Below are 15,868 nucleotides of genomic sequence, written 5' to 3'. Positions count from 1 at the left end.
GACTCTCATCAAGATGTCTCTCCAGGATGGATTTCTCAACCCCTGCCTCTTACCCTGACTTGGGCCAAGTGAAGCATGGCTATTATATGAAGTTCCTACTTCCCACCACTAGGAAGCACTACTTCATACCCAAGAAGCTAGGCTTCCTCCAAGACCAAGCCTTAATCTTCACTACCCCAGGGAAAGAAGCACCCCTTGGCTGGGAAAGTCATTGCCTATCCCTCTCTTGGTCTCTGTGTCCAGACTCTCCATCCTGACTCAGAATGATTTAGACTTTGGTTTTAACCACCTGTGATTCCAATGCTACACACAGATTCTAAGTCTCTAACCTTTCTTTTTTTTTTTTTGTCTTTTTGGTATTTCTTTGGGCCGCTACTGCGGCATATGGAGGTTCCCAGGCTAGGGGTCGAATCGGAGCTGTAGCCACCGGCCTACGCCAGAGCCACAGCAACAGCAACGCGGGATCCGAGCCGCGTCTGCAACCTACACCACAGCTCACGGCAACGCCGGATCGTTAACCCACTGAGCAAGGGCAGGGACCGAACCTGCAACCTCATGGTTTCTAGTTGGATTCATTAACCACTGTGCCACGACGGAAACTCCTAAGTCTCTAACCTTTCTCACAAGCCTCCCACTTGGCAGGGAGACAGACCAAAGATAATTATCCTCAAATTTTTAAAAATCTCAGTGTGGAAATGGCCTTTCTAAATATGATACAAAGTTTAGAAGCAATAAAAAGAAAAGAGAAATAAATCTGACCAATATTTAAAATCCTTGGGTTATTAAAAAAAAATAAGGTTTTAAAAAAGGGGAGGAGTTTCCGTCATGGCTCAGCGGTTAACAAATCTGACTAGGATCCATGAGGACACAGGTTCGATCCCTGGCTTCGCTCAGTGGGTTAAGGATCTGGCATTGTCATGAGCTGTAGTGTAGGTCGCAGACATGGTTTGGATCCTGTGTTGCTGTGGCTGTGGCTGGTAGCTGTAGCTATGATTAGACCCCTAGCCTGGGAACCTCCACATGCCACGGGTGTGGACCTAAAAAGCAAAATAAATAAATAATAAATAAGGGGAAAATTATCCTCTTACATATAGATATGAAGCCACTTAATCTTCCCTGAAAGGTTGTTACCTCCAATTTCAGAGAAGGATCCTGAGGCCTGGAGAGGTAAAGTGACTTTGCTCAAGGTCACCCAGTTGAGCCACGTCTCACAGAGTAAGGGAGTTACTCCTGATTCTCAGGAGCTGGACAAGGGAGGAAGGAGAATGAATAGGTGAGAAGGGAGGCAGAGCAGAAGAAGTGAAAGGACTGAACTCACCTGGGAGAGAAGGGGTGTCTGGAAGCGGTGGACACTGCTTCTTCAGTCTGAATAAGGAGGGATGGACCAGCCCCTTCACCTACACACTTACTAGGTACTAGCTGTGTTCTGCCTTTGCTGATAAGTACAGACCCTCCTAAAAGTGGGGAGAGCATGCCTGTCCAGCCAGCCTATTGGGAGCACCTTGAGGATCTGGTGACCAGGCAGGGGCCCAGAGCCAGCTTTACAAAACACTCTATACTAAGAATCCATCACGGATGCTACGAAAAGCTGAGAGTTAGGTGTGCAGCGATCACAAGACTTTGGCATCACCCTTGATGTCTCTTTTTGCGCACCTCAGTTCATTCCGTCAGGAGATCCTACTGGCAGAAACATGCACCTTGACCTTCACTGCCCCTGGAAGGACTGGGAGTTATGGCGGGTTCTGGGTGAGCAGAGGAAGAGAAGCCACACTCAGGAAACAAATTCAGGATATAAATTACTTACAAAGATCTCAGAGGACATGGACCTGATTCTCCAAGGCCAAAGGATTTTGTTGTGATTGCTTTTCTCATTCTAAATAAATGTTCATTTGCAAGCCTTTGTTCTGTAGGGCTCTCTAAAACAGCCCTCATTCTCCCCTCCTCCCAAAATTGTATAAGCTTCAGGTCCCAGAAAACCTTCATCCACTCCTTGTTTGGGGTCTCAGAGCTCGCCAGGGCAGGACTTGAGAACGGAGGTGTAAATTTGTCAGCAGAAGGGAGGCAGGGGCGCAGTGAGAGAGTAAATCCTCATCTAACATGGCAGAAAGTCAATAGATAAATCAAGAAACTGCTATGTAAGCTTATTTTTTAGCGACCAGGGGGTAACCACGAGAAGAATTCAACACAGGAACTGATGATATAAAGGACTGTATGTGCAGCGCAAGGGAGAGGGCCCTGTTGCTTTCATTATAAGAACATCTCGCTAATTTTATTTTGTAAAAAGTACTTATGCCTTGCTTTTAAATATTTTTAATTCGATTTTTTTAAAAAAGTAAAAATAAGGAATAAAACAGAATATAAAACGTAGGAAAATAAAATGCACTCACAGGAAATAAAAAGGCCAGTGAGGGGGGCGGGCAGTGGGCGGGGCTTTTGAGCAAGGGGGCGGGGCACAGGCCCTGTTCTCCTCGGGGCCCGGCCCTGAAGAGAAAGGAAACCAGGGGGGCGCGGGTGGTTTCTCTCTGACTCCGCCCATCGCGGGGAGCCGGGATCGCGCAGGGTCAAGTTCGCCTTAGACCCGCCCTCTCACCCCCAGCGCGGGGGCGGGGCGGGAAGGTCCCGGGCTCCTCCACCGTGAAGGGCGGTGCTTGCGGAGCCCTGTAGCAGTCCCCGCCAGGCTACGTGCTGAGTCGCGGGCGGGCAGAGACCCCTGGTTCTGCGCGTCCGAGCCCGCAGTTCCCTGTAGGCCTCCAACGCACGCCGAGTGTCTCTGCGGAGCCCCGCAACGCGCAGGTAAGCGCAACCAGGGCCGCGCCTGTTGAGCCCGCCTCTACCCTCGCGGGCGCCCGCGGAGACCTGGCCCGCTCCAAGACGACAGGTGGCGGTGGGACGCAGAGCCCCGTAGACAATACGGGTCGGATGGACCCCAGAACGCCTTTTCTCTACCGCCGCGTGCAGCCCTTTTTCGCCTCAGCACTGCGTGGTTCAAACAGATCCCACCTTAAGTTCACCCTTGGCCTTGCACTGCGTAGTTCAAACAGATCCCACCTTAAGTTCTTGCGCACTCAGCAGTTGTAAAAAAGTATCCACCAAATCCTGCGTACCCCTGGGCTCAGTACTGGGGATACAGTGGTAGGCCAACGAACAGTGGTGGCCACCCCTCTTGGAGCTTGCAGTCTGGTGGGAGAGACCCACAGCAAATAGGTATTCTCCACACCTGAGTGTGAAAATTAAAACTGTGAAGATTGGAGTCACCTGTGCTGGGAGAACTTTTAGCCAGAGCTCCCATTTGTAAAGGATGTACTTCAGTTTGAAGAACAGAGTTCCAAGGTGGAAAACCACAGAGCAAACACATTTTGCTGGGAGAGAGTGTGGCTTGTTTGAGGAAAGGCAGGTCAGTAGTGGCGGGTACAGAGAGCTAGGAGGAAAGCAGGTTTCTCAACTTCCTACTCTGTAAAGTGGCACTGTTCCTCCCCATTGGCAGTTGAGACCCTGAATGTCAATGACTTAGTTGTGTTCTGAGCGTTTGGTGAGTGAAGTAAAGATGAAGACCTCTGTTGATGGAGCAGGGCATAGATCTGGGCTGAACACAGTATTCTGCTGCTGGGCAAACTCACTTCCCCTCTCCTGGAGTCCTGTTGCCTCATCTGAGTCAAATCTCTCAAACAGCTGGCCCTCTAAAATGATGACTGCTTTAGCCATTCATTCTTGAAAGATTTAACTGGTGCCCACTTCACACTGGCCTTGTCCTCCTGGAGCTCAGGTGGAGTAGGCCAGGTGAAGGACACTGACAGTACCAGCCTGGTGAACGTGGTGCTTTGGAAAGGGTTTGACCCCCTGGCCTTATCAGGGAAAGCCCCTCTGCTTCTGCCAGAGCCAAGTTTATATTTCACAGGAAGCCTCACCTGTCACTGCCAGCTCCATGAGTCCCCTGGGAACATAAGGCGCACACTCCTCAGCTGAGCGTCCTTTCTCACTTTCATAGGTGGTGTCACCCTCCCCCCAAACTGGCCAGAAAACTCCCAAGAGGCAGCAGCTCTGCTGGCCCCTCACTCAGGACCACTAGGGTTTAGGAGAGGTTTTTAGGCTTCAGAAAGCACCTAGCTGGTGACAGCTTGGTGTGTTTTATTGGTTTGAGTGATGCTGATTCCTTCTTTGGCTCAGTTTATTCTGTTGGTGTAGACTGTGGATTTGCTCCATGAAAGCAGGGTGGGGGATCCAGAGAGTGGCACCATTTTTGGGTAGGGGTGAAAAAACAGAGGAGAAGTGTTAACAGAAGGGTGCTGGAGGGAGAGGGTGAGAGGGCAGGCTTTGTGCAGCCACTTTGTTTCCCCTCACAGACTTTGGCAGTGCCACCTGCGAGGAACAAAAGGGGAGCACTGGGTTAGGCAGTCACAGACCTGGGTTCAGAGTCTTATTTGTTACTTCCTGGCTCTGTGCCTGACCCTGGGTGGGTCACTTATTTTCTGGTTGTGCAAGCTTAAGACAGTGCTTGGCATCTGGTGGGGCCTGAAGAAATAGAAGCTCCCTCCCTCTTCCCCTAAATGAACTAAAATAGGAGTAATAAGAGTGTCTACCTTGGGGGGGGGGTTATGAGGATTTAATGAGGTAATGTACCTGAAATACATAGAGCTGTGCCTGACATGTAGAAGTTACTACTGCTGCTGCTGCTGTTATTATTCCTTATTCTGGGCAAAAATTGGTGAAATAGGGCAAGCGGAGGATGGGAGATGGGGCAAAGTAGTGGTTCTGAAGACTGTGCAGGATGATTAGTGGGGGAGTTGGGTTATCTGTTGTGATGGTTTTACCAGAAACCATCAGCCCCAGCAGGAGAGAGGAATGTTCTTCGTGATAAAGGGCCTTTTGGTCGGAAGGGCTGAGGACTCAGGCCAAAGAAAGCCGCAGCAAAAGCCTCGGGGGAGAACTAGGTTTGCAAAAGATCTAACACTGCTCCATGCTGACTCCTGCTCTCATATGGGTATGGTCATTGCCTGACACTGGTCCAGGAGCTGTGGCATCCAATTCTGTAAGCCCTATACCCAGTAGAGTACTAGGCCCACTATGAATGGGCAGACTTCCCTGTATCTAAGTGTGCTGTTAAAAGAAAGGAGTATGGGAGTTCCCATTGTGGCTTAGCAGGTTAAGGACCCAACCTTGTCTCTGCAAAGGTGCGGGTTCAATCTCTGGCCTTGCTCAGTGGGTTAAGGATCTGGCATGCCCACAAGCTGCAGGGCAGGTCAGAGATGTGGCTTGGATCTGGTGGTGCTGTGGCTATGGCGTGGGCCTCAGCTAAAGCTCTGATTCAGCCCCTAGCCTGGGAACTTCCATATGCCTCAGGTGTGGCCATAAAAAAAAAAAAGGGAGTATGGAGATAGGGAGAGATAACTAATATTTTTAAGCCTTTGCCAAGGACCAAGCGTTTTCATGTATTTTGCTGCTTAGCGGTAAACACTACAGCTTTTGGAGTCAGATGAACTTGCCCATGTGACCTCATGTTCATCACAGAAGTTCTCTAAAGCTGTTTTGCACCTGTAAAATGGGAATAATTGCCCCTAACTTATAGGGCTATTGGGAATGCTCATAAACAAGTGTATGGAGTGCCGTCCTCAGTGTGTGGCACGAGGTATGCTAAGTACTCAGTAATAGCTGCTATTATTATTATGATATTGATTAATCCTCCCAATGATCTCCACTGTGATAAGGAAACAGAAGGCCACAGACACAGGTGGGTGGCATTGATTCTGGGCTCAGTCCCGTCCGGAAGCAGAGGCTCTCTGCAGACCCTAACCGGACATCTTTATGCATTTCACTCATTACTGAAAGCACTTGACTATGTGAAATCTTAAAAGGAAAAAAAAAAGCAAAATTATAATTTATGTGCCTTTCAAGTTCAGGTATTTTATCATCTAGATAAATCTTCCATGCATCTATGTTAAAGCCACTTTGGGCTGTCGAAGCTTTTAAATAAAGTGGCTCATCCTGACCAGTGTCTGTCTTGGCTCGTTTATCATAGTTCCCTGGTAAAGACAGACAGATCCCATTTTGCAGGGCAGGCCTCAGGTCGGTGGCGCCTGCCCCAGTGTTTTAGCTGTGCGGTTTTATATGGTGTGTTTAACAAACCGCAGTGGAGTCGTGATTCCCTCATCATTGTCTCCCTCTCACATTCGCCTAGACCCACAGCGCCAATCTGGGAACTAGGAATTGAAAGGCATTCTGTGGCTAACGTGAAGCTGGGGAAATCTGAGCTTCTCAGTGATTGGTTTTGGGTGAAAATGCCTTGGATGAAGGTGGCAGCCTCTTCTAAGAGCTGTCTTCCCTTTCCAGCCGGGAGTGCCATCTCTGGCTCTGGCTTCCTTGCCCAGCAAAGGTTTAATCTCCATCCCTATGCTTGCCTGCTGTCCCTGCTTCTGGCCAGAGCTCCCCTTAAAGCCGGAATCCCTGTAGCACCTGCAGGGGGATAGCCTATGGCAGGGACGCCTTTCCAAATCAACCCTGCATTCTCAGAGTCCCAGAGGGTATCCGATCTCCAGCTGCCGGAATTACCCCCTCTGTAGGGCTATGTGTGCTTCCATAGCCTTTGGACTGAGCATCCCTGGTACCCAACACCATACCTTGCTCATTGTTCTCCCTCCTTCTTCCCATTTTCCCTTCTAGAAATTCTTCAGGCATTCTCCTGGGGCTTCGAATGCTGAGACGAAATGATAGTCTTGACCCTCATTGCAGCCCAGAGACATCGTGAGACAGATGATTGATAAAAACAGAATTAAGCCCATGAACACACACACAACATCATATTACAAACTGTATTGACTGCCATGGAAGGGAATCCTGGCATGCCATGAGAACACGTAAAGGTGGGACAGATCTAGAAATGTGGTCAGTATCAGTACAGATAAGAATAGATCCATAAATATTGGTTGGAGGCTTATATGCAATTATTTATATACCCTTGAAGACCGTGGAATGGTATTTTTCTACAAATTCTGGCAGACAATGTTTTATGCAGCCAAGGTAATCTTATAAGAATATGTACTTCTTTTCTGGCCACCCCATGGCATATGGAGTTCCTAGGCCAGGGATCATATTTGAGCCACAGCTGCAGCAATGCAGGATCCTTTAACCCCACTATGCCGGGCTAGGAGTCACACCTGTGTCCTGGTGCTGAAGATGTGCTGCAGATGATCCCAGTGTGCCACAGTGGGAACTGTAAGATGTATACTTTTAAAAGTCATTGTGCTTTGGCTTCACAATGGGAGAATAATGCTAATGCTGCAATTTACTTAACCCCTTAGAGTTACAGAGCCCCGCCTGGGATGTTTTCTAGTTGGTGCATAAGTTCTCAGCATCTCTCACTGTGGGTGGTGGCAGCAAATGCATGACCAGCTCCCCTGAGGGCAGATCTGGTGTGGTGGGCTTTGAAGCCCTATCCCTTTGGAGTAACAAGGACCACCGAGAGCCTATTTTTTTCGCCTTCTTTGATACCTCTAGGCACACCAGGTGAGGCTCTAGCATAGGCTTTATCACCTTGCATCTAGAGCCCAGGCATCCCAGGGGAAAGAAGGGCAAAGCTGATTAATCCGATCCAGGTGGGTGAGACCACGTGCCTGTCTGCAGCTGAGGTAGGGCGAGCTGGCAGTGTCCTAACCCTGCAGAGCCACACCATCCCAGCATGGCCCCTGGGGAGAAACCAGCATCTTCCAGAGGGACACCCCGCCTGCCTTTAGGCCCATTCGTTCCTCCAAGAACAAGGAGGAAGTCATACTAAAGCCCGGTTTTAAATAAGACGTGATCCAAACAGCCCCAGGAAACATTCTCTCTCCGTGACTGTGTATTATTAGAGTTATTTTATTTGGCCAGTGCGGATGACAAAATACATCTTCGATCCCCACCTGTCTCAGAGGTAGACCTTATTACAAGAGATGAGCTGCCATCTTCCCCAAAGCAAAGGAAAGTTGCATCGTTGTGCAGAAATTGAGAAGGCCTCCACACCTGTCTCAGTGGGGTGGGTTGACGGCTATTTTCTCAGGGTTCAGCCCTAATAGGATTGTAATCGTGTGGCTCTGAGCCATTGAAGAAAAAAAGTGGCTCTGGAACTCTCCCTTCCATAAGGCTGACACACACGATGGTATTTATGCCTCTTGGAAATGCATGTTAAGTGGTAGGTATTTATGAAAAGGGTTCTAAGGAGTAAATGTGCCCATCAGTCAGCCTGGAACTTTTTAGAGCTCCTAAGATGGTTTTAAATTAGAGCCAATCTTCCTTCCTGCCCTCCCCCTTCCGTCAGCATCCCCCCACCGCCTTGCTTCCTGTGATAAAAAATGAACTGTCAAGGTGGGACACAGCCCAAGTAGGAGTGTGGGAAACCGACTTTCAGAGTTAACGTATTAAAGGCAGACGTGCGATGCTTTAGCGCCTGGATTCTGGTCCTTCCCACCTTGTCACAGTGTTCAGAGGAGAGGAGTGTGGAGCAGGGCTGACCAACAGGATCAGCCTAATTGCCTCTTAACCACAGCCCCCAGCTGCTCTGCTGGCAGCCAGTCTGCTTCGTGAAAAGCATTGGCAATTGAGGGGGAAAAGAATGATGAAAACAGGTGATGCAAAGTAAGCCGAATTTGGGCTCAGTAAGTGGCATATGGGAGAGAATGAATGTCACTGTTGGTAAGGAAAACCCACCAGGCCAGGTAAAGACCAGGCTTTAAAAGGCCAGAAGTTTCTCTATATGCAGGTGATCATTAGGACAGAATGCCTGTTACATGAATTAGTATATGAGAGTCTAACTTGTGATTATTACGGACTATCAAATGTTCATTTTAAGGATCAGAAATAGGTGTTTATTGCACCAACCCTGTGCTTAGTTTCAAAGACTACTTTGCTCTTTCATTCTCCCATCTGGCCGCCTTCTATGTAGCTTTTATGATGCTCTCGGTCAGTCGTAATATTTCTTCTGTGTAAGAAAAAGGATGCTGGCATCTGTTACCCAGTTTTATTTTATTTTATATTTATATTTATATTTTTATGACTAATCAAATGACTGTACGTGGTAAAAGTAAGGGGGCTGCCTGTTTCAGATGTCACTGAATTACCACTACCCATCTGGAATTCTGTCTTAAGAAAATAATTTGAAAAGTGGAAAATGCCACTGTATGAAGATGTGTCATTATTTATAATGGTGAAAACTTAAAAGTAACTTGAATATACAGTATAGGAGGGTAGTCAAGTTATAGAACACCAGGTTGGTGGAATATTTATTTATTTTTGATTTTTTTTGGTCTTTTTGCCATTTCTTGGGCCGCTCCCGAGGCATATGGAGGTTCCCAGGCTAGGGGTCTAATCGGAGCTGTAGCCACCGGCCTACACCAGAGCCACAGCAACGCGGGATCCGAGCCGCGTCTGCGACCTACACCACAGCTCACGGCAACGCCGGATCCTTAACCCACTGAGCAAGGGCAGGGACCGAACCCGCAACCTCATGGTTCCTAGTCGGATTTGTTAACCACTGCACCACGACGGGAACTCCTGGTTTTTTTTTTTTTTTTTTTTTAATGGCCACGCCTGCAGCATATGGAAGTTCCCAGGCTAGGGGTTGAATTGGAGCTGTGGCTGCTGGCCTATGCCACAGCAGCACCAGATTCGAGTTGAATCTGCGATCTATGTTGCAGCTTGCAGCAACGCTGCATCCTTAACCCACTGAGCAAGACCAGGTATAGAACCTGCATCCTCATGAGGACCAGTCAGGTTCTTAACCTGCTGAGCCACAACGGGAATGCTAATATTTAAAAACAAGAAGGTTAGTAATGTGAGAAGTCACTACCTGCTCAGTGAAAAGAGTACTGTTTCACGAAAAATGTATTCAGGAAAACAGCCTATAAGGGACACCTCAAAGGGGATAGGAATTGCACCTGAACAATGGAACTATGAATAATTTTTTTTCATATTTAATTTCACATTGCATATTTATTTAATATTTTAAACTTTCTATATTGTTTTATTGCTCCTATGCTTTAAAAAAAAAATCCTAAGACAAGCCAAGTTAAATAATGATTTTTATGCTGTTTGCAGTTTTAAGGTCACTGCATTTATGCCCTTCTGATTAAGTCTTTCACTCAGCAGTTTCTATGGCCATGCTTGGCTCCCTGCCTCCCTTTCTCTGGTCAAGGGACATACTCTGGGTCCACTGGCTGAGTGGCTCACAGATGTGCCCCACCTCGGGCTGTGTAGACTCAGATTCTCCGGGTTTTTAGGTTGCCACTCCCTGCCCTGAGGCCTCAGAACCCTCTGCCAGTCCCTACTGGGGGGTTGGGGTATGCAACCTTTGGGGGCCTCATTGGGAAGGTTTCAGCAAATTCTGCCGCACACACACACACACACACACACACCCTCCCACACTCCCTAGGTCAGCAGCTGCCTGGTCCAGCCCTACACTGTTCTGGCTCCTTGTCCTGCTCAGGCCTTGTTACTCCAGTAGCGCGGGGCCTGGGTTTACCTTCTTGATGACTGCTTTCCCTGTGTAGGCCCTGTCCACATGCATCCTCTGCTGCTGCCCAGCGCTGGCAGGGTCCTAGTGCCTGGCCGGTGATATTCTCTAAAGCAGCAGTTCTTGGAGTTCCCTGGTGGCTCAGTGGGTTAAGAATGTGGCATCGTCACTGCTGTGGCTTGGATTGGTGTTGTGCTCCAGGTTCCATCCCTGGCCTGGAAATTTTCACATGTCATGGGCACAGCTGAAAGAAAGAGAGAGGGAGAGAAAGGAAGGAAGGAAGGGAGGAAGGAGAGAAGAAGCAATTCTTGAACTCAACTGGCCATATGTTGGGAAATCATGACATGTATCCTTATTTGAGTCAAGGATTCGGGTCTGCATGGCTTATTTGGGAGGAGTTTCCAAATAAAGAAGGGAAATAAAGGAGTAGGGGAATGAGCCAGAGAGGCGCACCACAGACCAAGCAGGTAACCAATGTGGACCACTGGAGTTTAAACCTGCAGAGTCTCCAGCAGCCAGTGCTGAGCTGCTCCCTCCCTTAGAGGGAGTGAGTTCTATTAAACTTCTGACAGCTTCCAGTCACCAGGTAAAGCACCAGGGCAAGGGGATGTAGGTGCTGACACACAGAAGATGCTGGCTTACCTTAAAATCACGAGTCCTGCGAACTCAGAGCACAATACTGACAGCGTCTGCTGTGAGGTTCTTCCCTAAATACCATGAACATGCTCAGTGCACTAAACTGAAGATGACCAAATCCGTAATTATGTGCTGAATCTGAGACCCATTTACACTCATGTGAGGACTACATTAAAAGTGACCAACACCCAAAGTTTATGGAAGATCATGGGAAGAAAACTTTATTTTTTTTTTTTACTAATGAAATGCTTTATTGAATAAATACAATACCAAACAAAATGCATTCAATTCCTTTCTAGAAAAAAAATCAATTTTAAAGGCCTTTCTATTTCAGGCTAATGACAAACGCAATAGAGGCAGGTGCGCTAGTTTAACATAATTGGCTGATTTTATGCAGCACTTAGATCTTTTAGTCCACACGTATATTGAATGATAGAGAACATGTAATACAACCATTTCTACAGAACTAGGAAATACATTTCTAAGAAAGAAAGATTTTACAGACTGCATCTTTTATACCCAACCCGAACAGTCTAACTCTAAAGGGGATAAAGCCAATGACTTTCCTCGCAAGAGCTCACAACTCATGTTGCTTTGCTATCAAAATCTGTATTTCTGATCCATTATGAACACTGAGACAAGATTCAAATATTCCCAAAGAAAGAAGCACAATGCACGTTGTGATCACCTCTTCAGCAATAGCGAGCACTGCATTCAAAACTAGGGAAGAAAACCTTAAACCAGAAGAATATTACTATTTTCCCCTGTGACTTGTGCTAGACTACCAATATTTAAGTGGCAAAACACTGGTGTTCACTAGTCGTGCAGTTTAAGACCCAACACTTTAAATAAAAGAGAGCCTTAGTGTATAATAAGATTTGTCTTTATTGTGGCAATGTTTCCCCCTCTATTGTAGCTCATTTTTTTTCTGTTATTTCTTCAGCACATTAAGATGATCCTAAAAAAAAAAAAAAAAAAAAAAAAACGCATTGGGAGAAAACATTGAACCGCATTGGTATCAACCCAGGATTATATCTCCAGTGCTGTGTTTTAATACTGGATTTGCCATACTGAAACTCATAGCAGAAGATGAGAGAGAACTTCTATAGTTATGGCTTTGGACACTGTGATCAATATTTCATAGTTGTTGCCTTTATATAGAAACACTCCATCTCCAATTAAGGATTTAGTAAGCTCTTCATCAAAATATCTGTTAACAATCGAGGCGTATAGAATGGTTGTGCTGACATTTCAACTTAATCCACTCTATAGTTTTGAGTCCTAATCCATTTTATATGCTTTTTTTTTTTTCTCTGCATGGAGGAGGAATAATGACAAATTTGGGGGCATATTGCAGATTCTAGAAACATTTCCATGTATTTTATTATTATTGTCTATTGGTATATTTGTCACTACAAATGAAGCCCTTACTCCAAGAGATGATTTAAAATTGTTCACATAGCAAGCTCAGTAGTAGTCAGTGGTTACATTTCATCTGCTTTGAGTTATGGGCATTTTAGTATTTGCATAGAAAGGGTTCAAGGCCCCAGTGTTTTAGAGAAATGAGGCCATTCCCTTTAAGGTATGGTTCGATATGCATTCCATAAAGGCCCAGATGGTAGATGCTTAGCGTTTCTGCTGTGTTGCCATGTCCTGTGCATCCAGCAGACATCACTCCCTGATCCCCGGGCCTGCGTCCCACTCTACGAAGTGCTCCCTGCAGCTATGACAGTTCATCAGTACTGGCTCCCTTGATGAAACCTATGGATCCCCCATGCTGTGGCACGCCTTTTTATTCCACCTTGCCATTGCTCTGAATGGTCAACAAAGGAATCTTTCAGTCTCTCTACAAAAAAAAGAGAAAAACAAGAATTTGGGAGGCAGTTGGTTTCATCACCTTGTGCTTTTTCAGTCGCCTCTTTGTGCCTTTTCAGTCGGCTCTTTTGTCATGCAGGTGGTAGTTATTCAATTTGTTAATATTTGTCTCCCTTTTTTACTTCTATTATATGCATTTTGATTTTTCCCTTTCTTCCTTTTTTCTTCTCATCTTACTCAGAAGGTAAAGCAGGGAACCCCAGATTACTTGCAGTTGGATCTCATCAAGTTTGGTTGCTGTGATTTGTATGGATGGGAATGAACTGAGATTTCCCCCTTTTTTGCACCACTTCAGGAAGGCTGCTCTCTTACAGACAGGTCACCAGTGACCTCTGTGCTGCTGCATCTTCTAGGGCCCTTTCTGCCTCTCTTCTTTTGACACCTCTACCGTACCCACTTCTCCCTTCCTTCCTTCCCTCCCTCCCTCTCTCTCTTCTGTCCCTCCTTCCCTCTCTTTCTTGGGCTGCACATGTGACATATGGAGGTCCCAGGCTAGGGGCTGAATCAGAGCTGCAAGTGCTGGGCTATGCCACAGCCATGGCAGCACCAGATCTGAGCCTCATCTGTGACCTACATGCAGCTTGCAGCAACACCGGATCTTTAACCCACTGATCGAGGCCAGGGATTGAACACATCCTCACAGACCCTATGTCAGGTTCTTAGCCCACTGAGCCACAATGGGAATTCCCATGCCCACCTCTTGAACACTTCTTTCCTGCATTTTCCTCCTTCCTACCTGATGGTGCTTCTGTGACTTCTACCTGCTCCACTAGTGTTTTCAGTGAGCATCCTCAGGGTTCTTCCTTTGGCCTCCATTTGTCCATACATTTCATCCCCATCCCTGGTTTTTAGCTTCCGCCTTTACCCAGATGCCTCCTGCATCCTCATCTCTATCACACCCCTTCCTGGAGCCCACACCTTGGTACCCAGTGGCCTGCTGAATGCTGACTCTTGCGGTCCCCACAGGCATCCAGAGTCAATATATTTCATTTGTTAAGACTGTTCCTACTAAACAAATGAAAGGCATCTAAATACTTGCCCCCAAGGTGGTTTCTTCTACCTCCTTGGGATTATAGGTAAACCGTTCTAAGCATGTCAGAAAGCTTCCGTCTTGGAAAATCAAGTGTAAGACAAGGGCACAAACCAAGAACTGCTCCTCAGAATGCAGGGACTTAAGAGAAAACAGTTCCTTGGTTCTCGTCTCTTACAATTCTAGGGGTTGACTAGGCTCGGGGAGGCAGGTCTCACTCGGGGACTGTCATTCAGTGGCGGTTAGTTGGTGTTAGTTGGTGGCTGGGGCTAGAGCCCTCTCAGGCCTCAGGTCTCACTCAGGGCCTGGTGGCTAGGACCTAGACTGGGCTGCTGGCCTCAGTTCCTCTCTGCATGGCAGCTGGATTCTAAGAACAGGCATCCCAAGAGCACCAGGTAGGAGCTTTGTCACCTCTCAGGACCCACCATCAGAAGACTCATTTTTGTCCTATTTGCTGGCCTGCCCAGCTGCAGGGGGACAGGATAGAGACCTGCTTCTCAACAGAAGGCATGTCAGTATCGCGTGTAGCCGTGTTGGAAATGAACCTAGCTGTAGTCCCTAGATATATTTGACTGTCCTTTTGAGAGCTCCCCTAAATACCACAGAAACTTTGTGCTTTATGTAAAAAAAAAAAAATTGAGTATGTAATATATTTACATGCTTGGAGAATGAAGAAAAAAATAAATATAAACATATACAACGAAAATGGTCTTTCTCATCTCATATCCCATACTCCCACCTCCCCAAGGACAACCACTGTTATGTTTTTTATATTCCTTTAGAGTTTATAGGTATTTTTATATTCTCGCTTCTATTACAAAGCACAGTATTCCATGATCACTGTTTTGCACTTAGCTTTTTTTTTTTCGGTTTAACAATGTGTCTGGGAGAGATTTCCTTATCGGTACATAAGGCGTTCTCTCCCTCCCTCTCTTCCTTCCTCCCTCCCTATCTCCCTTGCCCTTATAGATGCACAGTATCCCATTGAGTGGCTTTACCTCAGTTTACCTAATCATTTCTCTGTGAGTGAGCCCTGAGCTGTTCACAGTCTTTCGCTATGACAGATGCTGCTGTAGTGCATAATATGCATATGCCATCCTTCATGTGAGCCAATAAACTAGGACATCTTCCTCTTAGAGTTCTTACATGCATCCTCTTCCCAAAATGCCTTGCAACTCCTTCCATCATGCACTTACTTGCCGCCTCTCATCAGATGGTGGGCTTCCATGGGTCACAGGCTGCAGCCATTGTAGCTCGTTTACATACTGCCTGGCATGGGGAGCTCTGTGTCCACACTGTGCAAAGGAGGCCTGTGCTGAGGAGGAAGAAAGAAGGAAGAGCAGGGGAAGGTGACTGAGTACAGGTTTCTGGGTAGCCTGTGATCACTTCCTCTAATTTTGTTTGGAGCCTTATCCCTCAGTGGCGCTTACTCTGTGAGGCCTCAGGGGATCCTCCCTCAGTCTGCCACTGAAACTGGAACCTGGTCTCATCCCTGTCCTGCCTGGCTTCATGGGTATACTCCAGGAAGCTCCGGCCTAAAGCTCCATTTTTTTAATCAGTCTTCCTGTTCAGTCCAGGACCACCCTCTGACAGCTTGTCCTATGCAAAAACAATGCCAGCAGAGGTTGTTGGAAATGTGTGGTAGGAAGATGTCTTTGATGAGTTGCTGTCCTGATGAAAATCCAGCAAAATAGAATTCTTTCCTGGTTGGGAAGTATCTTTTAATCACATGTTTTCACTTTTTCTGTTAGGGAATGTATTCCCTAAGGAATGTAGATTGCTTTTGTTAAGAAGGTCAGTCTCTAATCCCACAAGAAAAATTGACACTTGTGCTTGTTTTAAAGAAGTCTTTC

At 46.8% G+C, this 15,868-nt stretch overlaps 1 protein-coding gene across 2 annotated transcripts in view; it reads left to right on the top strand.

Moving 5' to 3' along the window:
- Positions 1-2,519: 2,519 nt before the first annotated feature.
- The window catches only part of NMNAT3 (nicotinamide nucleotide adenylyltransferase 3), a 131,037-nt gene continuing 117,688 nt past the window's right edge, over positions 2,520-15,868 (top strand). Inside the window, exon 1 of one of the 2 annotated variants that reach the window (XM_047783457.1) lies at positions 2,520-2,793. The gene's annotated coding sequence lies outside the window, so the exon portion shown is untranslated. The remainder of the gene's footprint in view (positions 2,794-15,868) is intronic. The other variant, XM_047783446.1, reaches the window with a different exon arrangement.

The sequence above is a fragment of the Phacochoerus africanus genome, chromosome 1, assembly GCF_016906955.1.
Source record: "Phacochoerus africanus isolate WHEZ1 chromosome 1, ROS_Pafr_v1, whole genome shotgun sequence".
Lineage (NCBI taxonomy): Eukaryota > Metazoa > Chordata > Mammalia > Artiodactyla > Suidae > Phacochoerus > Phacochoerus africanus.
The sequence above is the reverse complement of the archived record's forward strand: the minus strand, read 5'-3'. Positions and strand labels throughout refer to the sequence as shown.